Here is a 27459-nt window from a genome sequence, read left to right on the forward strand (position 1 = left end):
GCATTCAATTGTACTAGGGACTATTCAGACCAATGGTTTGCATCATTTTGAATGGTACCCCAATGCACTAAACCAACACACCTCAAATGTACCTGTATTGTCGCATGCCGCAACACACAGTGTTATAGTGCGCTGTGTCTGAAAAAATAGTGCAGGCCCAATTTTAGGTTCATCTTTGGCAGCCTATTCAAATAAACAGGAGGCCCTAAAACTATGCACATTTTGCACAACATAACTTGTTTTAATGCACCGCATGAAGGCAGATAGGTGTGAATAGGCCTATTAGGTAAATATAAGGTACAAAAATCACTTACTTTGTCACAATAAAATAAGAGAACAGACAAGCTGCCCATTCTTGAAATACATTTGATTCTTATAAGAGAAGCAAATGAGCAAATGAGAGCAATTCTATAGCTATAGAACTCTGAGGCTCGGTTCACATTGCTGCGACCTGAAAGTCTAGCGACTTACAGTGCAACTTTGCCTGGAGACTTCCTGGCGACTTGCTAGCGACTTTGAAACAACTTTCAGGGGATGCCTGGGTAATCTTCCTTTAATGTCGGATTCAAATTACATCAATATAGATAAGGATCTGATTTGGAGGCGATTCGCATTAAAGTCTATATGCACAAGGCGGATAGAAGTCACCTGGAAGTAGTACAGGAACCTTTTGGAGTTGGAGCGATTCAGTAGTTAAGACAGAATTAAGACTAACATGGGATTTCACATGTCACATGACTTGGAGTCTCACAAGTCGGATCCCAAGTCATGGAAATGTGAACCAAGCTTTAGGTCAATCCATCCAAAAGTTAAATTTTATCGGTTTGTACCCGGTAGACTAATGTTGGCCATACATTATACAATTTACTTGTACCATTTTCCCTTAGGTATATCAAAACCATATAATATGAGGTCAGACCTAAACACTTTAAATGTATATGCAATCAGGCAGGCCCTTGCACGCCATGGTTGAAGGAAAATCTAAAGAAAACGGAATAAGAACGCTCCAGGCTCCTTCAGAAAACATTAAAAGTCAACAGCTACAAATACTTTAGCTGCTGACTTTTAATTTTAGGACACTTACCTGTCCTGTAATCCAGCGGTGTCTTCACCCCAGCCAATTTTTCGATCCGCTCTCGGGTGCTGCCGCCATCATTCCTTTTAACAAAGACCAGCAGTAAAGCTTTGCAGCCGGCTCCCTACTGTGCATGCGCGAAGCACACTGCGCTTTGTGAATGGCACAGCAGCAGGGATAGGAGGAGGGGGTAAAGTAATTTAGAAGTGGGAGCGGGTACCTGTGAAAACCAAGTACCAGCTCCCCCCTCAAAGTGCCAAATGTGGCAGCAGAGGGGGGAAGGAAGCAAACAAGTGGAGCTTCCCCTTTTGGGTGGAGCTCCACTTTAAGTCGGCTTCCTGTATATCTTGAAAACCTCAATAGTGAGATTCTCCTGCCTAATTTCCCAAAAACATACAATAAAAACTTTTTGGATGAAAAAAAAAAAGTGTACAAGCAAAACCCCAATAGCTGAAGTGCAACAAAATGTGGAAATCAATACTGTATGAATAATGAAAAATCACAGTTAAAAAATACGTACCTCAATTCAGACAGGCATTCATAAAACAAAATACAAAATCCACTCACATATTCCAAGTGCCCACCCGGCACTAAGTAAAACACACTCAGCTCAGTGGTGGTGCTGCGGTTGTATCAAAGCCACTTAACCACTCAAAAATGTGATACTGTCAGCGTCCCTGTCTCACTCTACATCCGTTTCGTCTACCAATGTCTCCATGGAGTGGAGTCGACTCTCATCCCACCCTCATTGACTTATATCAATATCAGTAATGCTTCGGTTTGGTCGGTTTAATTGTCGCATACATATTTTTGGCGCTGTTAAATTCTTTTTTTGTACTAAGTTCAGGAAATAGTTCAATATCCAATCCAAGTCATACACAGGGAAATCCAAACTAGCAAAACAGGGTAGACAAACGGGGAGCTCGATCAGGAACAACGCAGGTATCACTGTCTCTATCACAAACAAGGGACAGAGCGACTGACCATATAAATCACCTTGCAGGTGGACACAGAAGGGGAATGCAATAGCCAAAACCCGGATGCTGGAATAAGGAGCAGGAGCACATAAGTGATCCTGACAAAAAGTAAGGCAGAGAAGAGTGGTAGAGATCTAATAACACAGAATGACACAGCAGATTTATCATGGCAATTAACCACAATCTCATCTCATTAAAGAAACCACCCACCTACAGGAACTACATTAACCACTTCCCGACCGGCGCACGCCGATGTACGTCGGCAGTTTGGCATGGACAAGCAAATTGGCGTACCTGTACGTCCCTTTAAATTTGCCATCGTGCCATCGCGTGCGTGCCGGCCAAGAACTCCATGAGTCGGATCGCGAGACTCGCGGACTCGATCGCCGAGGGGATACCCACGATTGTCTCATAAGGAGGAAGAACGGGGAGATGCTAATGTAAGCAAGCATCTCCCCATTCTGCCTAGTGACAGTGTCACTGATCTCTGCTCCCTGTCATCAGGAGCAGAGATCAGTGACATGTCACACACTGCCACAGCCCCTCACAGTTAGTAACACGCCCCAGGACACACTTAACCCCTACACTGCCCCCTAATGGTTAACCCCTTCAATGCCAGTGTCATTTACACAGGAATAAGTGCATTTGTATAGTATTGATTGCTGCATAAATGACAATGGTCCCAAAGATGTGTCAAAAATGTCCGATGTGTCCGCCATAGTGTCGCAGTCACGATAAAAATCGCTGATGGCCGCCATTACTAGTAAAAAAAATGTATAAAAATGCCATAAAACTATCCCCTATTTTGTAAACGATATAACTTTTGCGCAAACCAGCCTAAACTGAGGAAGGAAAAAAGGTTTTTTTTATATATATGTTTGGGGGATATTTATTATAGTAAAATGTAAAAAAAATAATGAATTTTTTTCAAAATTGTCGCTCTTTTTTTGTTTATAGCGCAAAAAATAAAAACCGCAGAGGTGATCAAATACCACAACAATAAAGCTCTATTTGTGGAGAAAAAAGGACGTCAATTTTGTTTGGGAGTCACATCGCACGACCGTGCAATTGTCAGTTAAAACGACGCAGTGCTGAATCACAAAAAGTGGTCTGGACTTTGGCCAGCCAAATGGTCCGGGGCTTAAGTGGTTAAAATAGCTAAGTCTCTTTTCCTCAGCCTCAAAATATCATCTACCTTGTATGAACGGTAAATTGTCTCGGAATTTTCCTTCATAAAATTATGAAGGACTTTGTGACCCATAGCACATTAGGGTAGCCATGCAGAAAGAAACCAGTGTATCCCTAATATGTTTCACTACAGGCTTTAGGATTAGCTGTAACAATGCTGATAGCCATTTCCCCCTGCAACATTTTGTTCATTCCACTGCAGTGAATGTAGACACCGCTTATATGAGTGGCAACGCTGCTCTAAAACAAAGCATATCTAAACCCAAGAAAACTATTTATATATTTCCGAACCTTAGATGTGGTGCCTGCATTTGCTTTCCTTTTTCATGGTCTTATTTTCCCCAGTGATCATGCCAGTAACACATTTCCTGCCCTAGGGTATCTACGCTCACTCACTGTATGAGGCTGGGTTCACACATATGCAAATTGGATGTGGGTTTCCCCTCATCCAGTTCGCATGACAGGCGAGTGTGACTGGCTCTCAATATTGCCGGAGCACAGGGCCAGGATGGCCTCGGTCTGCATTCAAAAAGGGTCCCGTGCGTTTCAGGCAAAAATTTGGACCTGAATCATACTTGAACCATTGCACAGGGACGCACTGGATCCCAGTCACAAACCCACGGAAGCACATATGTGAACCCGGCCTGAAGGAGCAGCGTTATATCCCTAAACTGCTCTCCGGATTTGACCCCAAACTCAACAGGTATTTTTGGGACCTTGCAGGGGGCTGTAAGTGCACAAGTTAATTTGTTTCATGGAAGGTTATAGATCAGCTTAGAGATATATGCAAACCATAAACACAACTAACAACCTGTGTTGTGGTAAACTATATAATATGAGATGAAAAACGAATATATACAGCAGCAGGCATTGATCACACTCCCATAATTAGTGATAAGTTTGAATATATAGATAAATAATGCAGCGCTATGCGCTGGCGGTTCTGGCTCCTCCTCCTTTCTCTGTAACCCCAATAGCAAGCCTTTTGCTATAGGGGAATTTGAGTAGGCTCGTTCCTAAGCCACACTCTTGTGAATGGACATTGTTCATTCAAATGCAGAGCATGGCTCAGCCCCGCCCCCTCTCTCTCTTCATTGGCTCACTGGCTGTGATTGACAGCAGCAGGAGCCAATGGCGTCTCCTGCTGCTGTGTGACCCAAAGAAGGGGTGCAGCTGCTCTCATACACATCACTGGATTGAGAAAGGGGTCAGATAAGTATAAGGGGGATCTGGGGGTGGAGCTGTACCCAGAAGGTGTTTTCCTAAATGCATAGAATGCATTAAGGTAGAAAACCTGGAGCCTTTAGAACCGCTTTAAAGTGATATTAAACGCCAAAATCAAACCAAGATTATTATATTATGTTTATTATTATATTGCAGCTTATCCCTTCTTAGATGTGATGGCTGTATTCATTTTCTTTTTTAAGGCGTTCTTTCTTTTATTTCCATCTGGTGATTCAGCCAGTAAGTCTGCTGTTTTTCAACAGAATTAGCTCTCCAGCAAAATGTAGCAGTTACAGAGATGAGACAAACCAATTAACATTAGCAGGGATGATTACAATGATATGATTTATTTATTGATGAAAAACGTTTATCCCTTTATGCTAGCATGAAAAATAGTTTGCTGTAACTGCTTAAAGTATTATTTGGAGTACGGCTTTAATGTGTTAGTGTATCTAAATCTGCTAGTACATCACAGACTCCCTTACCCCCAGAATGACAATGCTGCTGTCCACATGTGCCCCTTGTGTTCATTCAAGAGTAGAGGCACTTATACAGGAGGTGTGTTACAGGCCAGATAACCAGGTAAAAACAAAGCGGAAAAGGCCTAAAAAAAATTAACAAAATGTACGGTAGTCACCACATCTTATGATTGGCAATTTTTAGGGATGCACCGAATGGGTTTTCTGGTGCCAAAACCGATACCGAAAATGAAAAATACACTAGGCCGAAAACCGAAACCGATACCGAAACAGCACCGATACCGAAAATGACTGTTTTTAAAAAATATTTTTATACAGGAGGTGGTCAGAGACTGGCAACATGGTACAGGAGGTGGTCAGAGACTGGCGACATGGTTCAGGAGGTGGTCAGAGACTGCATGCATGGTTCAGGAGATCGTCAGAGACTGCATGCATGGTTCAGGAGATCGTCAGAGACTGCATGCATGGTTCAGGAGGTGGTCAGAGACTGCATGCATGGTTCAGGAGGTGGTCAGAGACTAGGGACATGGTTCAGGAGGTGGTCAGAGACTGCATGCATGGTTCAGGAGGTGGTCCGAGACTAGGAACATGGTACAGGAGGTGGTCAGAGACTGCTGGCATGGATCAGGAGGTGGTCAGAGACTGGCGACATGGTACAGGAGGTGGTCAGAGACTGGCGACATGGTACAGGAGGTGGTCAGAGACTGGCAACATGGTACAGGAGGTGGTCAGAGACTGGCGACATGGTACAGGAGGTGGTCAGAGACTGGCGACATGGTACAGGAGGTGGTCAGAGACTGGCGACATGGTACAGGAGGTGTGTTACAGGGCAGATAACCAGGTAAAAACAAAGGGGAAAAGGCCTAAAAAAATTAACAAATGTAGTCACCACATCTAATGATTGGCAATTTTTAGGGATGCACCGAATGGGTTTTTTGGTGCCAAAACCGATACCGAAAATGAAAAATACACTAGGCCGAAAACCGAAACCGATACCGAAAATGACTGTTTTTAAAAAATATTTTTATACAGGAGGTGGTCAGAGACTGGCGACATGGTACAGGAGGTGGTCAGAGACTGGCGACATGGTTCAGGAGATGGTCAGAGACTGCATGCATGGTTCAGGAGGTGGTCAGAGACTGCATGCATGGTTCAGGAGGTGGTCAGAGACTAGAGTCATGGTTCAGGAGGTGGTCAGAGACTGCATGCAGGGTTCAGGAGGTGGTCAGAGACTAGGGATATGGTACAGGAGGTGGTCAGAGACTGGCGACATGGTACAGGAGGTGGTCAGAGACTGGCGACATGGTACAGGAGGTGGTCAGAGACTGGCGACATGGTACAGGAGGTGGTCAGAGACTGGCGACATGGTACAGGAGGTGGTCAGAGACTGGCGACATGGTACAGGAGGTGGTCAGAGACTGGCGACATGGTACAGGAGGTGGTCAGAGACTGCATGCATGGTACAGGAGGTGGTCAGAGACTGGGGACATGGTACAGGAGATGGTCAGAGACAGGGGATACGGTACAGGAGATGGTCAGACTGGGGACACGGTACAGGAGATGGTCAGACTGGGGACACGGTACAGGAGATGGTCAGACTGGGGACACGGTACAGGAGATGGTCAGAGACTGGGGACACGGTACAGGAGATGGTCAGACTGGGGACACGGTACAAGAGATGGTCAGAGACTGTGGACGTGGTACAGGAGATGGTCAGAGACTGGGGACGTGGTACAGGAGATGGTCAGAGACTGGGGACGTGGTACAGGAGATGGTCAGAGACTGGGGACGTGGTACAGGAGATGGTCAGAGACTGGGGACGTGGTACAGGAGATGGTCAGAGACAGAGGACATGGTACAGGAGGCATCCCCCATTGCAGCCAGTGTGCCCCATTTTGCAGCCAGTGTGCCCCATTTTGCAGCCAGTGTGCCCCATTTTGCAGCCAGTGTGCCCCAATTTGCAGCCAGTGTGCCCCAATTTGCAGCCAGTGTGCCCCAATTTGCAGCCAGTGTGCCATTTTGCAGCCAGCCTGTGCAGGGAAGAAAGCCGCCTCCGCCGCCTGTTTGATCACAGCGTCGGGAACATCACAGCTTTCATTTCAATAGCTGTGTGTTCCCGGCCGCGCGCCGTCACACACAGCCCCTCCCCCTTGTCCGGGCACTTTGATAGACAGATCATCCGTCCAATCCTGCGGATGATCTGTCTATCTAAGTGCCCGGACAAGGGGGAGGGGCTGTGTGTGACGGCGCGCGGCCGGGAACACACAGCTATTGAAATGAAAGCTGTGATGTTCCCGGCGCTGTGATCAAACAGGCGGCGGAGGCGGCTCTCCTGCGCTATGCACCCCCCATGATGGGCGTCATCCGCCCCCGCCCCCACCCAGGCCACGCCCCATTTTCGGCTCCATTATCGGCAGTTTTTCTCTTTCGGCAAATTGCCGAAAAGGGCATTTTCGGCCGATATGTTTCGGCGGCCGAAATTTCGGTGCATCACTAGCAATTTTTAAAATTTTTGGTTTACTATTACTGGGGTAGGCAGCTGAGCGGTTGACGCATTCAGCTGTGGTGGCTTATCAATGAAAGTTTAATGCACATTAACTGCAGACTGGTCACTGATGGGTTAATGCACATATTCTACTAATGTAAAACTGTTGTAAAGAAGATACGGGCATGCTTTGCAAATATTGCACCAAATTCTCAGTTGACCAACATACTGTATATCCCCAGTTACTATCTAACCTCAACTGGTTCCATTGCCGTTCTATTAAAAATGCTGGTTTCCTAGTGGATTTAATATCTTCAATATTTTTTGAGGATTCCTGGCCCCACTTCTTGCACTCTTGATCTAGGTCCAGGCAACTTACATTTTAGAAGAAGGGGAGCAATGACCAACTCCCAAATTTTTCTCAGCAAAGGTTTACTTTACTGTTCATGTATAAAATTAACCATGGCTATAAAGAGCTATCTAAAGATAAATGATGGGTAAACTATTAGACTCCTTTCACACTTTGCCCCAAAGATGCTGCTTGCAGGACTTTTCGTAACGTCCAACAAGTGCATTGCCCCAGTGTGAAAATTCACAATAGAATGAATGAGAGGCGGTTTTCAGGCACTTAGCAGAGGCTATTTCCAGCTCTAAAGCGCCTGAAAACCACCCCAGTGTGAAAGGGGTCTTAGACCCGGTTCACACTAGTTCACACCCATGCGATCCCATTCCAGTGCGGACCAAAAAAGGGTCCTGCACCATTTTGGTGCGAATGCAATTTCAGCCATACAGTTTGTATGGCTGAAATCGCATCACACAGACAGACATCGCATGTGATGTGCACAGCAATGCGGTACGGATCACATGCGATGTCTGGCATCGCACTAGTGTAAACCGGGCCTTAGTGTTACTGCTTAGACCTTAGTCTTTTTTGTCCTTTGCAATAAAATCAAGTCATGCCAGCTACTTGTTTCTGAGATAACATTGATAAAGCAAATCAATCTTTCATTCCAACTTGTTCTAGTGTGTGCCACGTAGACACAAATTAGAAAAAACTATAAAAAAATAAAAAATACTGTGTAATTAAGTAGCAGTGCAAGCATAGAGCATTTGGCAGATGTATCATTTAAAAGTCTGGTGTGTGGGTTACACTTAGATAAAACATCAGCCTTAAGAAACCCATTTAATAATTAATAACATGAGATGTCCTAATGTTTAATGATTGCAGTGCTCTTTTCTTTAATGATTATCAAATCAATTAAAAATTCTAATGTTTAAAACAGAATCAATGTGCAATTATTAAGCAGGAAAGCAAAATACATGCAAAATCGATGAACAATCTTTTCTCTAAACCTACACTGTATGAGGGTCGGACACAAAACACAGACATATCAAATCCAAAGAAGAAAAAAAAATCAAAATGTAGTCATTTAATATTTCATTTAGAACTGTCATCTTAGGTGCACCGCACAGATGTTCCTTCCAAAACAACCCCTATTACATATAAAAACTGTTTGCTACTGAGAAGCTGAGGCTGAGCTATGTGCAGCCGCTCTTGGATCCCCTTTACATCCAAGCACAGAATTTATCTGGGTGAGTCCATTTACAATGAAATTAACACTATTTTAGTTGGCTACATTACAACAAAACCAGTTCAGATGATTAAAATACGGCTGACTAAAATAAAATTTAAATTTGAAAACAAAATTAACACTGGTTATATATCAAAATGGCTAAATCTGTGGCTATAGTGCGTGTTTAAATCTTAAAGCTTTAGCTGCTGACTTTTAATAAACAGACACTCACCAGTCCTCGCCTCGCTCCTCTCCCCTGGCGCCATCATAGCCACTGTGGGCACCCGGCCGTGGCGGCTTTCGGCTTCACCAGGCTGGGCGCAAGTCATGCTGCGATCTGCTAGTGGCCAGGCAATCTTCTGGGACCCGTCATGTGTCCCAGAAGATTTCTGGCAGGAAGGGGCCGCCTAGGGGGAGAGGAGGAGTCGCCTAGGCGGCCAAGAGCAGGAAGAAGGAAGAGGGACAGGAAGTCCCACTCTACCCACCAAAAAAAAAATGACATGCCAAATGAGGGTGGAACTCCGCATTAATGCCATAAATAATAACATGTAATTAGGTTTTTACTCCAGGAGTATATAATGAGTTTGGAAATTCTAGAGAATTGCTTAACCACTTCAGCCCCGAAAGAATGTACCCCCTTCCTGCCCAGAGTACTTTTTGCGATTCGGCACTACGTTGTTTTAACTGACAATTGCACGGTCATGCGACGTTGCACCCAAACAAAATATACATACACACAAAATATACACAAAATACATAAAATATATATCTACATATTTTTGGTGAAAAAAAAAAACGCAATAAGCGTACATTGATTGGTTTGCGCAAAAGTTATAGCGTCTGCAAAATAGGGTATAGTTTTATGGCATTTTTATTATTATCTTTGTTGCCTATCTGTTCCCAGTGCCCACCAGTGCCACCCATCAGTGCCACCTCATCAGTGAAGCCCATCAGTGCCGCCTCATCAGCACCCGTCAGTGAAGGAGAAAAATTTGTTATTTACAAAATTTACTGACAGAAACCAAGAAAAACTTTTTTTTTTTCAAAATTTTTGTCCTTTTTTTTTCTAGGGAAAAAAAAAAACAGGAGTGATTAAATACCACCAAAATAAAGCTCTATTTGTGTGAAGAAAATTATAACAATTTCACATAGTTACAATGTAGAATGACCGCGCAATTGTCATTCAAAGTGTGACATCGCTGAAAGCTGAAAAATGGCCTGGGCAGGAAGTGCCCTGTATTGAGGTGGTTAAGATATCCTCACTCAAAGCCCAGGACATCATATAACGTACTTTGGGTGAGAAGTGGTTAAAGTTAATTTAAACAAACTAAATAAACGTTAACAGTTTATCTTATTTAAAAAGAAATAGCATAGGTTGCCAATATAAATTATCACCTAAAGCTGTAATAACCATATGAAATCGGAACGTGTAATAAAGCATTAGGTGCAGCTTCACGTTTGAAATACCATGGATGATTGGGTAATCCATTAATCTCATGTACAGATCCAATTCATATATCAGGAGATTATTGAATAACCTAAGTCTAGAGCCATGTAATTTAAAAAGTACAAATCATTGTCATGGTTCTTCAATAACTTGGCTTTCAATCTGCAGGCAAACAGAATCTATTTACAGAGAGTAATTTTGCTATTTTTATGAAAAGACTGATTCTGAAAAACATGCTGCTGTAGGATGCCAGATACAAACGGATGTACCAATTTTGATTACTAGAAATGTAAAGACCATGGCATTTAAAACTGAGCTCAACAAAACAAACTAAACTGACTTGAAATTTCAACTCCAATTCCAAACAAATTAGGACACTGTATAAAATATACATAAGTACAGAATGCAATGATTTGTAAATCTCAAAAACCCATATTTTATTCAGAATAGAAAATAGAAAACATATCAAATGTTTAACCTGACAAAATGTACCATATAGTCATTTTGAAATTAATGACAGCAACGTATATCCAAAACGTTCGGAACAGGGCAGCAAAAAGTTGCCAAAGTGGTAACAAGAAAAAGCTGGAAGAACATTTTGCACATAATTAGGTTAGTTGGCAACAGTTCAGTACAATGATTGGGTATAAAAAGAACATCTTAGAAAGTCACACTGTCTCAGAAGTAAGACGGGTAGAGCTTCACCAATTTGTCAAATATTATTGAATAATTTCAAAATCAATGTAAAGCTGCAAAGACTAACTAGATCATCATCTACCAGTAGATAACCCCATCATAAGATTCTATGAAACTGGAGAAAGCCCTGTGTGCAAGGGACAAAGCCAATATGCAATGTTAGATGCCTGTGATCTTCAGGCCCTCAGATGGCACTGCATTAAAAACAGTCATGATTCTGTGATGGACATCATTGCATGGGCTCAGGAATACTTCTGAAAATGACGGTCTGTGAAAACAGTTCCCGATGCCATTCAAAAACATAAGGTATCATGCAAAGAAGAAGCCATATCTGAACATGATCCACAACCGCCGCCATCTTCTCTGTATCAAAGTTCATTTAACCACTTACCCACTCGGCACTTAAACCCCCCTTCCTAACCAGAACAGTTTTCAGCTTTCTGCGCTCACACATTTTGAATGACAATTAGTCATGCAACACTGTACCCATATGACATGTTTGTCCTTTTTTCACACAAATAGAGCTTTCTTTTGGTGGTATTTGATCACTTCTGGGTTTTTTATTTTTTTGTGTTATAAATGAAAAAAGACCAAACATTTTGTAAAAAAAAAAAAAATAATTCTTTTGTGTTATAACATTTAGCAAATTAGTAGCAGTCAGCGGCGCATTGCGAAGGGAATATATCCTAAACCGTACAGGTTTAGGAGATTTTTTTTACCTACAGGTAAGCCTTATTATAGGCTTTCCTGTAGGTAAAAGTACCAAAATTGACTATACAACCACTTTAATTTAATTTCAGGAGTTAACAACCACTTTAAACATATATGTTCAGTATAATTACTGAATTTTGCTTTCCAAACAGACATCTGTGAAGTAGATGAGCCCACTTATAATGCAAAAGTAACACGGACAGTGAGTGTTATGATTCATAAAGGATCAAAGGAAGTGAGCAATTTACTGTAGAATATCATATCACAGATAAACCTAATGCATGATACTGTGGAGAAGAAAACAATCAAGTACAGTTTTAAATGGATAGAAAATTGCAATGCAAAACCGATCTGGGCTTCTATCAAATAAAAGGCCTGACAACTCTGAAGTCTGCTGTTCAAGAGTATGCTTTAGTTATGCAATTAATTCAGGTTTGCTTTTCTTGGTGTAGAGGTAAAGGATTTTTTTTTTCTGAAACCTGACATCAACATCATACTCAGAGGCTTTTCTCAATGCTGAATACTGAAAACATCAGTGAAAAATAACTCCTGTGAAATCCAGAAAATGAAGGCAGGACACACTTTTAACTCCTCTGTGTCTGGGGCTGCAAAAGTTCATAATAAAAATGTTGTGCACACTTCAATGTATCAGCTATGATCAAGCCATCATGCTTCCCCCTGAGAAACCTTACAATGACAAAACTTATTCTGCAAGTTTAAATTCATTCTATGTTAACCTCATACTGTCACACTCAAACTGGGCTCACAGATTGAAAAAGCGAACCTATAAAACTAAGTTAAATAAGTTCCTATAGGACCAATACTTTAAGCGGTAGTAAACACGCTAATGTGTTGTTGTTTTTTTACCACCTGCAAAGCAAAAGGCATAATGAGCTAGTATGCACCGCATACTAGCTCATTATGAAATACTTACCTTAGAATGAGGCCCCGACATCTGGCCCGATCCACGCCGAGGGAGCTGACATGCTCCCTCTGCGTTTCTTCCGGGTATCGCGGCTCCGGCGCTGTGAGTGGCCGGAGCAGCGATATCGTCACTCCCGCGCATGCGCGCCGGAGATTTCATCCCGGCCGGTCAGCCACTGCCGAACTTTCAGCCGAGAATCCCCTTGTGCACATGCGCCGCTGCAGTCAGCGGCGCATACCGAGGGGAATATCTCCTAAACCGTACAGGTTTAGGAGATATTTTTTTTACCTACAGGTAAGCCTTATTATATAAAATACAACCACTTTAGCTAACTCCCATTGTTGCCTATAAATTTGAGATTTCCTTTTAAATCTTGAAATGTAAGCAAAGGCATGTTTTTGTTTCAGAGTAGCAATTTGTCAAGTGACTAGGGCTGAAACGATTAATCGATTTTATCGATGATAATCGATAATGAAAATGGTTGTCAACGATTTTCATTATCGATTCGTTGGTCGGCACCTTACTCCTGTCCATCCGTGAAAAAATTCCTTCTCCTCCTGTGTAGTCATGTGTCGCTGTCTGTGACCAGGCACATCCGCGCCGCGCCTCTCCTCCTCGCTGAGGTCATTCCCACAGATCTTCTCAGCCCCGCCCCCTGCTGCCTTGATGGAACAAAGAGACGAGGACGAGAAGCTGTGAGAAGAGCCAAGCTGTGAGGAGAGCTGAGCTGCACATTGTGAAAAGGTAGTGGCTATTTACAGTACAACACACTACACAGTAAAAACATGCATACATACACTGTACAGTGTACAGTGCATACATACACTGTACAACATTCACTGTCCAGTGCCCCAACTAAGTATTCCTGGGGAGGGGGGGAGTGCCTCGTAATTTTTTTGCTTGGAGGGAGGGGGGGAATAGTCACAGTGCCCCATTGGTGCTTCTGGGAGGGGGAGGGGGGAATAGTGCCCCATTGGTGTTTCGGGGGGGGGGGGGATAATGCCCCAATGGTGTTTCGGGGGGGATAGTGCCCCATCATTGGTGTCCCCGGGAGGAATAGCGCCCCATCATTGGTGTCCCCAGGAGGAATAGCGCCCCATCATTGGTGTCCCCGGGAGGAATGACGCCCTGCAATTTTTGTCCCCGGGAGGAGTAACGCCCCAGCATTGGAGTACCTGGGAGGAATAGCAACCCGTCATTGGTGTCCCCGGGAGCAATAGCGCCCCGTCATTGGTGTCCCCGGGAGGAATAACACCCCATCATTGGTGTCCCCGGGAGGAATAACGCCCCGTCATTGGTGTCCCCGGGAGGAATAACGCCCCGTCATTGGTGTCCCCAGGAGGAATAGCACCCCGACATTGGTGTTCGGGGGAGGAATAGCGCCCCATCATTGGTGTCCCCGGGAGGAATAACGCCCCGGCATTGGTGTCCCCAGGAGGAATAATGCCCCATCATTGGTGTCCCCGGGAGCAATAGCGCCACGTCATTGGTGTTCACAGGAGGAATAGCACCCCGTCATTGGTGTTCATGGGAGGAATAGCGCCCCATCATTGGTGTCCCCAGGAGGAATAGCGCCCGGTCATTGGCGTCACTGGGAGCAATAGCGTCCCATCATTGGTGTCCCCAGAAGCAATAGCGGCCGTCATTGGTGTTCAAGGGAGGCATAGCACCCCGTCATTGGTGTTCACGGGAGGAATAGCGCCCCATCATTGGTGTCCCCGGGAGGAATAACGCCCCGTCATTGGTGTCCCCGGGAGCAATAGCGCCCTGTCATTGGTGTCCAGGGGAGGAATAGCACCCAGTCATTGGTGTTCAGGGGAGGAATAGCACCCAGTCATTGGTGTTCATGGGAGGAATAGCGCCCCGTTTTTTTCATGATTTTATCCGATTAATCGAAAAAATTATCGGCCAATTAATCGATTATGAAAATAATCGTTAGTTGCAGCCCTACAAATTACCTTCTTCTTTTATGCCCCTTTCACACGAGGCGGATTCTGCTTCCACTGAGTCCACCGGCTCAGCGGGAGATCTCTCTGTTGATCTCAGCTGAGCCGGCGGATGACAGGTCCCTCTCTGCTCACTGAGCGGGGAGGGGCTTGTCCAGCACCGCTGGTCTCTATGGAGAGATTGGATGAAAACGGACAGCATGTCCGTTTACATCAGATCTCACCCCACCCAATCCGCCAGCGACGGATCTGGACATAGGGCCATCCATCTGCTTTTGGCAAATCGGACTGGGTCGGTTGTCAGCGGACATGTCTACGCTGACATTCGTCGCTCCATAGACCAGCATTCAGGTCCGCCATCAAAACTGATAGGCGGACCTGAACGGTCCGTCAGTGTAAAAGGGTCCTAAGACAGAAAGGGAGGGGGTAACCCAAAAGGTTAGAGCTGTCATCAGAACAATGGATCAGAGAGAACTCTCCAATAGGCACACCTGATTGTGTAACAGGTGTAAAATGGGTATTCTGTTCACTTTAGAGAGATTTCCTATTAGGTCTGCAGGAGAGGACATGAAGGGAAATCTTCCTACAGGTAGTACGGCACAGACAGCAAAAGCAGGAAATACCCTCTAATGTTCTTCACAGGTCGAACACAAATAAATAGACTGTCCATGGATTTCACCTTGCTTTTTGAGTCAAAGCTTTCTGTCATGAACCTCTTACTCTTTCAAACTTACTTCAAACCTGAAAATATTTAAATCAAGTGGATATGCAGAGGAAGGTCTCAAACACTGCACACCTAGCAAAGCCATAAGTAAACAGGTGAAAGCAGCCTCAATCAGCTTCATCCGAAAGCCAAGCCCCTAATGCGTTTCACCCCACTTACAGAGCTTAAACATGGAGTACCTTCAAGATTAAGACCAATGGGCGGGATGAAAGGTGTTGGAGGGTATGGCTTTGGATGAAGCTGGCTGAGGCTGCTTTTAACTATTTACTAACGGGTTTGCTAGGTGAGCGGTGTTTGGTACCTTTCTCATTGCATATCCACAATACAGGCAGCCCCACCAAGTTACAAACCTTCAACTTACAAACAACTCCTACTTACAAAGAGGAATAGCAGGAAGTGAGAGGAAATCTACCCCTAGGAAGGGAAATTCACTTCTGTAAGAGTTATCATGGGGAAGAAGGTGTCTCCACTGAAGCCAACAACCCAACATTTTCAAAACCCAGTTGTCATAGGGACAGCAAGTGATGTGAAATGTTCTGCACAGGCAAGCGAACTAGTCTGCAGCGACCAACGGCTGGAACCGTTCAAAGTCAAAATGGAAAAATGTGTCACATGTCTGATGAAGGGGCCTTTTGAGGCTCCGAATCATTGCTCACTGCTGTAACTATGTGATTGTAATTAAAGTTTTGGACCCATTTTTGGAGATCCTTGGTGTGCTGGTGATATTTTTCCATCTTCTGAACAAGGACAAAGACAGCAAAACAAATGTTACTGGGGTGCTAACCCTTGCTCTGCTTTTCAAAAAATTTTAAAATTATTTTTTGGGCTGGAGCTACACTTAAAAAAATATACCTGTTCCGACTTACATACAAATTTACCTTAAGAACAAACCCTACCTTGTTTGTAAACTGGTTTCCAAGGCTACTACAGGAGAGACTGAGTGGCCATGTGATCTCCCCGAGTGATGTCAGAGGGAGATCCTGGCCCCTCCTGAAGTATCCATTTATCGGAGCTGTACAGCGGCCGCGAGTCATGTGACAGGGCCTGAAGACAGCTCAAAATCAGTATTTACAACTCTCTACAAGACAGGTACAGTGTGCAATGCCAGGCTCTAATAGAGGATCTGGCATTCTTTATGTTATATGGGTTAACAAATGCTTTAAATGCTAACCAGCTAGCACCCATTGCAGAATCGATTTACAGGAGCTTGAGCAGAGACCTTACGTTTTATGAGGTTACAATATTTAAGTCAAGGTTACAAATTAACATGTGCTGCATGGTATAAGAGCAAATGATTATACTCGATCCCTGTAAAGATTCTTGCGACAAACACTTGCTAACATGCAACGGTCAGTATACATAAAATGCACATTGGGTCCTTTGGTAGAAAGCAGATTATAAATGTTTGTTGTTATCCTTACTGTCAACCAGCCAGATTTATATGTGTGGCTTATATGTGTGGTTAAAGTGTTTTATAAGCCTCTCTCTTTCCAAAAATCTTTGTTAGTTTCGCTTATGCTTAAGGTGCCCTTGAAGCCTTTGTTGTGCTGTTTTCTCCTAAGATATTTTAATTGTAATACTATTTTTAAAGTAATCACCAGGTCACTTAACTAAGGTTTAACACTTCCACATTTTAATACACATATTCAGTATTTGACAATTGTACAGATTTCTACCAATCATATAAGGAGAAGTCAATGTATATTTGTTGGTAAATAGTGAAGAAAGGCAGTAAGATACATGATGTTGCTGAGCAGTAGAGGATGGTGTGCTGCTGTGCTGCTGAATGGTTAGGCAAGCAAAAATGTGGTGTTGCCAATCAGTGTAGGGAAAAAAGTGGAGAAGAAGTACACAATTCTGCTGAATGGTCAAAGAGTGGGTAAGGAATATAGTGCTGCTGAATGGTCTAAGATTTCTTGGTTAATTTCAAAAAGGCAAATTCTGTGAAAATCTGTGGGGAATTTCTAAAAAAAAAATGTATGAAAAAGGTTGGAGTAAAATGACAGGAGTCCATAATCAGTGGGCATTGTCAAACTTTTTCATCCTGGAGGCAACTAGATTATATGTCAGACAAATTAGTAATCATAAATGGAAGAAAAAAAAACAATATGGTTCACTAAATATGGTTCACAGTGATAATAATGGGGGATCATAACTACCCAGAAATTGACTGGAGTAATGGCACTGCTAGTACAGTTAAAGGGTAAAAATTTATAAACCTATTACAGCACAATTTTATGGTCCAGTTTATTGAGGCCCCAACTAGGAATTATGCTCTGTTGGACTTAATAATCTCAAACCATGCAGAGCATATTACTAATGTTCAGATAAAGGAACACCTGGGTAGCAGTGACCATAACGTGATTTAATTTGATGTTAGCTGTAAGCAAAAATCACATACAGGAAAGATAAAAACACTTAATTTCAAGAGAGAAAATTTTCCAAGGATGAGGACTGCGCTCCAGGACTTAGACTGGGAGAGAATATTGGCATCAATGGGCACAGAACAGAAATGGGAATACTCCAAAAAGACAGTTTGTGAACTCACTGCAAAGTATATTCCCATGGGAAATAAGTTTAAATGGCTAAAAATAAAACCTATGTGGCTCACGGCCAAAGTTAAAGCTATAAACTATAAGAAAAGAGCTTTTAAAAAATATAAAAATGAACGAACACTAGTGTCATTTAAATGTTACAAAGAATATAACAGACTATGTAAAAGGGAAATCAAGGATGCAAAAATTCAAAACAAAAGACAGATTGCAAAAGATAGGACAAACCCCAAAAAATTCTTCAAATATATTAATAGTAAAAAGGTAAAGTTTGAGCATGTAGGCCCTTTACAAAATAATCTAGAGTGGGTGACTGGGGACAAAGAGAAGGCTAATTTATCAAATACTTTCTTCAGCTCTGTGTATACAAAGGAGCATGGTGAGCTAATGTCCATAATGGGGGTGGTAGTGACACAGCCCCAAATCCACAATGGCTCAAAAGTGATATGGTCCAGAAATATTTGGACAGAATAAAGGTGGATAAAGCACATGGACCTGATGGCATCCACCCACGGATCCTAAAATAATTGAGCTCTGTAATTTCAAAGCCATTGTATCTAATTTTTAGGGACTCATTAATGACAGTAATGGTACCACTGGATTGGTGCAGGGCCGATGTGGTGCCTATATTTAAAAAGGGAACAAAGTCTTTACCAAGCAACTATAGACCTGTTAGTTTAACTTCTATAGTTGGGAAGATACTGGAGAGATTAATAAAAGACCACATAGAGGAGTTCTGTTGTGGAAAATGTTATGAAGATTTTTTAGATGTATTTTAATATGTATTGCCATAAGTCTCCCTGTGTTCTTTCTCCCCTAGCCCGCTCTCAAGAGCTGACTGGGGCAGACTGACGCTGGTTGAGATCCGTTAGGTAGTGGATAACTTCCTAGGATTGGAGAGAGGTGTTTGCAGAGTGGGGGTATGTCCACCAGCGAAAGGGCCCCTGTGCATTGCACAGACGATCATCTGAGGGGATATGTTTGCTCTGCAAAGTTTGGTTATGGGCGGATGTACGCTCATTGTCTCTGCTGTGTCTGATCAGCACATGTCGGGATTCACAGCGTATATCTGCAGATAACCGTCCATCCACGAGGAAGGGTAGCATAATCAAGGTATACATTGTTCTCTGGAACAATGTGCATTAAGGATTTCTATCAACGGAATTGTAGTCATCATTCATTGGTTATTGTATAAATTAATTTATTCTGGTCATGTCATTATATGGTCATTAACCTCCTGTGTTCATTTTCCTGTGAGGTCACAAACTGTGTAGGAGGGGTTTAGCTGTTGGAGGCAAACCCTCCAGGGTGTGGCTTCCTGTTGATATGTAAATAAAAGCAGATGCTCAGGTCAGAGAGCTCAGACATGCTGACTGATTTGAGAACGTAAGAATGCTGGTGATGTCTCTTTAATGGGGAACCAGAGGGGACTGCTGAGAAGCAGCCAGGCTGAGATGAGGATGTAGGAATTCTGGTGATGGCTGAATACTTGGATGAGTGGGTCAATAGCTAAGGTAAAGTATTATATCATTAAGATGGAAATGTTATTATTATTATTAGAAACAGGAGATTTGACGGACTCTGGTCCGATCGTGTGTACGCAGCATTAGAGTCACCAGGCAATGTTTACATGTCTGAGACTCGAATGTACTCTAAGATTTCCTCCGCCCAGCCATCTGCAACCCTAGGTGAGGCAACATATGGATAGTGTAATGGCCACGGTAAAATTCTCTATACTCATTAGGAATATTTTAAGTATGAACCTTGTTTGTCTAGTGGTGACATAAGGGACAAATATGTGCTTCCTCGTGCAATGGAGAGATTTGGACAACATAGAGCACGGTTTAAGTATTCATATAGAGAGCATCTAGCCCAGGCTAGATGCCGCATGGTTTTGTTCAGCTGTAATAGAGCCAGGCGAGAGGAAAAGCAGCTTGACCACATCTGGAAATTCTGGAAGCCATGGCATCAGTCACTGGCTCCCATGTCTCAGCTGTTCCCAGTGCTCCCTCCTCTCCCCTGCAGTCATTGCTAACATATAGGAGCCAAAGCTGTGGATCATGTGACCAGACTGAAAATGGGTAAGTATGCAAATCTTTATTTTATTTTTTACAAGTTACCCTTTATGGAGGAGAGAACATTTTTAAGACTTGTTAGTGTTATGCTGGAATTCTACTTTAATTCCCATTGTTAACAAGTGCATTTACCAGTTCTTTTCAGTGGCTCGTTGCCCCCTAAAAACACCTTATCATGCGGTCTAAAGTTCCAGCACCTTTTGAAGCCCTAATTAAGGGCATTCCTGTGGGTAGAGGTAAAGCCAACATTGATCTCACACTTTCTAAGCTAAGCGATCTGTCACTGTAAGAATGAATGAGCAGCTCTTCTTGTTCATTCTTAAGAGGAGAAGTACAGCCAAAGCTCGTTTTGCTGTACTTCTCCTGTGGATCACAGGAGTAAATTTAATTTTGCACTCCTGAAAATAAAAATAAACGAGGTTGTATGTTTCTGCTCAATATGGATAGAGAAAGAAATCTCCCCTCAGAAAAATGACTTTTTAGGCTCCAGGAATGTGCAAAGGCCAAGCACAATAGTATTAAATATACTGTATTGGTATGAAAAAAGTATTTAAAAGACATTAACAGTATAAAACATACATACATAAGACATGACAAATGTGGTCTATGGTCACAAGGCAAAAAAAAAAACACATTCCTGTGATTCTTTTCAGCAGAGAGCGGGCTGAAGTCTGCTCTCTGCTGACATCACAGAGTTGGTCAAGGCTTGGGCATCATTACAACCATAGAGTAAGGATCCCCTGAGGTGCTGCATGCATCCAAGTATGTATGAATAAAAAAAAAAAAACAACCATACTTCTATTTTAAAATGAATTATCACTCAGAGCTGCAGCTTGGTGTATCTACCAGAGGCTGTTTGTACATGTACACAGTCAGACCAATGGATCACAGAACATTGCGGTGCTATGTGAGCATTCACTATTTAGGAATAAGCTTCAGCAATGTCAGTCTGGTGCTGTGACTAAAACCTCAGTTAGGGCACTATGTCATTCATTGCCTGGGCTTTATATGTGTAAAATCTGCCCTGATAGCCATAGAGCACTGATGGCTGTGTGAACTTTGTGAAAGGCAGTGCTAGTCCCTGGAGTGGTTCCTAATGCCATAGACTGGAAATGTCAGTCCCATGTCCATCTCCTTCCTAGCAGCGTTGTCAGTGTCAGAAACCATGAATCAGACTACGATAGAAGTAAAGTTAAATATCACTTGTTTAATGATAATAATAAAAAGGTAAGCCTAGTAAACATAGTCAAAACAAAGCCAGAGTTCAGGAACCGGAACGAGATGTGACCACAGCGAAGGCAGAGATCATCTGGGCTGGAAGGCTTAAGTAGGCAGGACTGGGCTGAAGGAAGGGCTGAGCCCAGCCCTGACAGTCCCCCCTGAATGACCCCTCACCCTCGGAGGACCACTAGGCTTGAGGGGAAAACGTCTATGGAAATCAAAGAGGAGGATGGGCATATATGTCCGAGGATGAGACCCAAGAGCGTTCCACTAGGACCGTACCCTTTCCAATGCAGTATGTACTGTATGCTCCCACGGAACCTACAGGAGTCAACAATGGACTGTACTTCATTCTCCTTATGGTTCTCAACCTGTACAGGGTGAGGTCGAGGCACCAAGGTGATAAAGTGGTTGCAGACCAAAGGTTTTAAAAAGAAGACATGAAATACATTGGACATACGCATATCAGAAGGAAGGTCTAATGCGTAAGCCACTGGGTTAATCCTGCGAAGAATGGGGAAAGGCCCAGTAAACCGAGATGTGAACTTCAGAGAGGAAACACGAAGTCGGAGGTTGCAAGATGACAGCCAGACCCTGTCCCCAACCTGGTAGAGCAGAAAGCAAGCTGAATTCCCAACTGTGCACAAAAGGCTCACCACAAACGGGACACAAACTGACTACCCCCGCCCGAGACAATCACCTTGCGTAGCCCATGTAAGTGAAAGATCTCCCAAGCAAAAATGGAAGCCAGTTCCTTAGAAGTGGGAAACCTCTTAAGTGGAATACAATGACACATTTTCGAGAACCGGTCAACCACAAGGATAACTGTGTTGTCCTCGGAGTTGGGTAACTCCACAATGAAATCCATAGACAGGTGGGTCCAGGGCCTCTCTCCATTGGGTGAGGGTTGTAGGAGGCCCACTGGAAGGTGTCGTGGAGTCTTACTCTGAGCACACACGGAACAGGCAGCTACGAAGGCAGTTACATCAGCACGTAGACTAGGCCACCAGAATTGTTGGGAAATGGCTAGAGAGTTGATTCTTCCCTGGGTGGATCGCTGCCTTGGGAGAATGGTAAGTCTGTAGCACGGCAGTACGGAGACTCTCTGGGACAAAGCAGCAGGCACAAGGTTTCTCGTAAAGGAGCATGAACCGGAGCAGCAAGAATTTTGTCACCCATAGGAGAAGGGAGACTGGTGCAAACCGTAGCCAGAATATGATCAGGAGGAATCACAGGAACCCTAACCGACCCCATCTTGGAAGTGGAGAAAAATTGTTGTGACAAAGCATCAGCCTTTACTTAGTACCGGGTAGGAATGAGACAATGTAACAAACTAGACAAGAAAAGTCTGGGAGAGAGGCGTTTAGCCTCAGACAAGAATGTGAGATTCTTATGGTCAGTAAGAATGAGAACCTGCACAGAGGTACCTTTGAGGAGATGTCTCCATTCTTTCAGGGCTAAAATGATCGCTAAACAGCTCTGTGTCACCAATCTCTTAATTGCACTCCGCAGGTGACAATTTCTTGGAAAATGAATCACAAGGATGCATGGCGCTCTCAGGAGCTAGGAGGTTGAGAAAGAAGGGCACCAACTTCAGTCTCAGAAGCAGCAACCTCAAAGATAAAAGGTAACATAGGATCAGGATGTGCTAAAACAGAAGCATAAACAAAAGCAGACGTGAGACTCTCAAAGGCCTTAATGGACTCCGGAGACCAACACTGTGGGTTACCGTCCTTGCTGGTCATATCAATCAGGGGCTTGACCAGAGACAAGAAGTTACGAATAAACTTCAGATAATAGTTGGCAAAGCCAAGAAAACGCTGCAGAGGATGCAAATCCATGGATCTGGGCCACTATAGGACTGCTGAAAGTTTCTCTGGGTCCATCGAAAAACCAGCAGTGGAAATTACATAACCCAGAAATTTAGCCTGTTCACAATGGAATTCAAACTTCTCCAATTTACAATAGATTGTTCTCTCTTAGTTTCTGAAGCACACGAAAATATGAGAATATCGTCAAGATAAACCACCACACAACAGCAACAACTCAGAACATCATTAATAAATTCCTGGAAAAATGCCGGGGCATTACAAAGGCCAAAAGGCATTACGAGGTACTCATAATCGCCTGTTCTGATATTAATCTCAGTTTTCCACTCTTTGCTCGCCTTAATCCTCACAAGGTTGTATGCCCCTCTCAAATCAAGCATTGTGAAAACCATTGCTCCCTTAATGCAGTCAAATAACTCCATAATCAATGGAATCAGATAGGCATTCTTAATCGTGAAACAACAGAGACTCCTATAATCAATACAAGGTCTCAGTTCACCACTCCTCTTCTTCACAAAGAAGAAACCAGCACCAGCAGACCAGAATTTGAGGATGAAACCTTGAGAAAGTGCATCTGCAACATACACCTCCATGGCCTTATCCTCCGGGACCGACAAAGGGTAAACCCGGCCTCAAGGGGGTATGGCACCAGGTTGAAGGTCAATTGCACAATAATATGACCGGTGTGGAGGCAAACTACTGGCTTGACCTTTGTCAAAGACATGCCTAAAATCATGGTACTTCTCCGGCAAGGAGGAGAGAGAAGAAGTGCACAGGACCTTGGCTACCTTCTGGAAGCATGTCTTACTGCATTGTGGCCACCAGGAGAGAACCTCAGCATGGAGCCAACCAAAAGATTGGTTGTGCCTCTGTAACCAAGGATAACCAATAACCAGCAGAAACCTGGGTGAGGAAATAACTTGGAATTGGATTATCTCATGGTGAAGAGCCCCTACGGCCATGGACAATGGAACAGTCTCATGAGTCACATGGGCAGGCTGTAGAGGTCTCCTGTCAAGAGAGTCACTCAGCTTCAGTGGAATCGAGTGCTTCAATACAGAGGCAGCATCAATGAACAGGCCTGCAGCCCCAGAGTCGATTAGAGCCTGTATCTCGACAGACGACTCAGCCCAAGAAAGGATAACCAAAACCAGGGGCTTATCCTTCTGGATACCGGGGACGAAACAACTCCACCTAAGGTCTGTCCACGACAGGACCTCAAGGTTCGGGCGTTCCCTGGACGGGTAGGACAAGATTTCAAAAAGTCATCTGACTGGCCACAATAAAATCACAATCTCTCCCTCCTCCTAAGGGTTCTATCATCTGCAAAGAGATGCGTGAAGCCCAAGTGCATGAGTTCATCTTCACTGACCGACTCGGTACCAGGAGGCATGGGAGGTGAGGGAGGCAAGGTGGGACTGCAAAGCTTGGAGGCAAACGTACAGGAGGCTTCCGGAAGCGCTCCTTAAAAGAGTCTCTCCGAGTCTAGAGTCAATGAAGATGGCCAACATGATCAACTTCTCCAGCTTAGTGGGTATATTTTGGGTTGCTCCTCTCACCCTTGATGGTATCCGAGAGACCATGAGTAAAAGCAGCCACGAGTGCCTCATTGTTCCAAGCAACCTCTGCTGCCAGAGTACGTAATTCAATGGTGTAATCTGAAACAGTTCTCGTATTCTATTTGATGAATATGAGGCACTTAACAGCAGAAGCGGAGCGTGCAGGAATGTAAAATACCCTTTTAAAGGAAGCCACAAACTCAGGGTAATTCAAGACAAACAGGTTTTAGCATCTCCCATAGAGGGTTGACCCAGGCCAAAACGCCTGGGACAGCATCACAAAAGTATATCTCAACCTGGTTGGGAAACCCTCTGCATTGGACTGGATCGCCCCCAAATCACTGGGGAAGCAGAGCGGAAGCAGACATACCTCTTATAGAGGTAATACCCGAGGCAGGTGCAGCAGCAGGGACAGCCTGCAACACAGGTTGTACCGGAGCAGCCACAGTGGGAGATTTCAGGTGAGCCGTGCAACTGAGGAGCGTTTGTAACGCCATGGAAAACTGATCCATGTGGCGATCCTGCTCATCCAATCTGGAAAAAATATTACCAAAAAGTGGATTGACTGCATCTTCTGAATTTATGTCCTTCACCTACTGTGAGAAACCATGAATCAGTCTGAGACAGAAGTACAGTTAAATCTCACTTGTTTAATAATAATCAGGTGCCACCAACAGAGTCCATCCTTACATCAGGTTCCCCCCAGAAGCAGAGGCCCTCCTTATATCTGGTGTCCCCAGCAGAGGAACACTCCTTTACACTTGGTGTCCCCGGCAGTGGAGCCCTCATTTACATCTGGTATCCCCCAGCAGCGAAGCCCTCCTTACTGATCTGGTGTCCCCCAGCAACAGAACCCTCCTTACTTCAATGTCCCCAGCAGCTGGCAGCAGCGGAGCCCTCCTTACAGAGCAATCTGTGTCCCCAAGCAACAGAGCCCGCCTTATTTCAGTGTCCCTGGCAGCAGCAGCTGTGCCCTCTTTACAGAGCGATCTGTGTCCCCCAGCAGCGTGACAGCTATAGTTCCTGGCTTTCTCGTGTGTGTGTTCAGTGGAGAGGGGAGAAGCTGATTGGCTGCCCCTCCTCTCTCTACTGAACACAAGGGGAAATAATCCTTGTAATGGCAGCAGCCATCTTTTTGTAGCCCACCGGCCATTTTTTCCTAAAACAAAGGAAAAATCCCGGGAAATTAATCGGGACGAGCTCTGATCAGGACGGGGGTCCCAAAATCGGGATTGTCACAGGAAAATCAGGACTGTTGGCAAGTATGCTCTTACATCATGTCCCCAGCGGAGTGCCTCTTACATCAGGTGTCCCCATCAGAGTGCCTCTTACATCGGGTGTCCCCAGCGGAGTGCCTCTTACATCGGGTGTCCCCAGTGGAGTGCCTCTTACATCAGGTGTCCCCAGTGGAGTGCCTCTTACATCGGGTGTCCCCAGTGGAGTGCCTCTTAAATCCGTGCCCCTAGAAGAGTTTCTCTTAAATCCGTGCCCCCAGCGAAGTGCCTTTTAAATCAGTGCCCTCAGCGGAGTGTTGGCTGTAGACAGAGTGTTGGCTACAGTCTAGCTACATCTCCTCTTGTTCCTTGTGTTCATTGGAGAGGGGAGGGGCCGAACCGTGCAGCTAACCCCGGCTGGAGAATTGTCAAGAGAAGCCGATTCACTGCCTGCACGGATTGGTCCCCCCCTCTCCACAAAGAACGAGAGGAGATGTAACTGAACACAAGGGGAAAGCTCTCGCAGCGCCGCAGGCAGCCATTTTGTTGGAGCCAGGAGCCAGAACTGCTGCAGAGCCAAACATTCCCGTTTTTACATGGGCAAAAGGCAAAATCCCGAATAAGGACGGCCTCCGATCACTACGAGGGTCCCAAAATCAGGGGGTTGTCCCTTGAAAATCGGGACTGTTGGCAACTATGCAACAGGCACCTCAGCAAAAGCTTAAGACTCGCACATATACTGTTGAGTGTGGTGAGGTGCCAAACTGAAGAATAGTTAGTACTTCCATGTAGCATGTGACGAAGTTTAGAAATCTCTGGGGTGCACTGAGCTCAATTAACACACATTAACTCATGTAGAGAAACATTATGATGTCCTACTATTCTATATAGGAGTGCTGGTTCGGTAACAGTTTTGAAAAGAAAGGTGTACTTTAAGGTTGAACTCCAGATATATGATAAATGTATTAAAAAATAAAAAATAGAGCCAGTCATGATCTGCTGCATACACACATGTGATGATTGAACATCCAGGGTAAGAGCAAAGTAAGCAAAGTTATGACCCCATCATTGTGCTGCTGCATCTTCACTGTTCTTTCAGCAGGCTCGAGACCAGAGTCATTGAGCAAGCTAGGCTGCTATGGCATTGGATAATAAGGATCTCAATGCACTCACTACTAAAGGCAACTAAATTAAAAATCTGGCTTCATATATTTGATCATTGCTAGTTGCATGCCTGCGATTCAGATCTAAGAATTACATTTAAGACCTTAAAAGAATTTGCCATACGATAACGATAAAGCTATGTGAAAGTAAAAAGCATTAGGCTTGAAATGATGATATACTGCCACCTACTGTGGTAACAGATCATTATTTCAACCAAATAAGATTTACTATTAAGAAGAAATTCATAAAAAGTGAGCTGTCAGCTGAGACTAGAACCAATATTGCATAGCTGTAGTACAGTTATGGCACACATCAAGAATTAGGTGGTACTAAACCTATAATTCAGTATTGTTCAAAACATACTTTTTGTTTCCAGATGGCTTAGATCATCATT

At 44.0% G+C, this 27459-nt stretch overlaps 1 protein-coding gene across 2 annotated transcripts in view; it reads right to left on the reverse strand.

Annotated features, from left to right (window-relative positions):
* The window catches only part of AKAP7 (A-kinase anchoring protein 7), a 321322-nt gene that overhangs the window by 220555 nt on the left and 73308 nt on the right, over window positions 1–27459 (reverse strand). The gene's annotated exons all lie outside the window — the stretch shown is intronic.

Source organism: Lithobates pipiens, unplaced genomic scaffold, assembly GCF_037356315.1.
Source record: "Lithobates pipiens isolate NorthernLeopardFrog02 unplaced genomic scaffold, aLitPip1_a1.2 Scaffold_18, whole genome shotgun sequence".
NCBI classification, from domain to species: domain Eukaryota; kingdom Metazoa; phylum Chordata; class Amphibia; order Anura; family Ranidae; genus Lithobates; species Lithobates pipiens.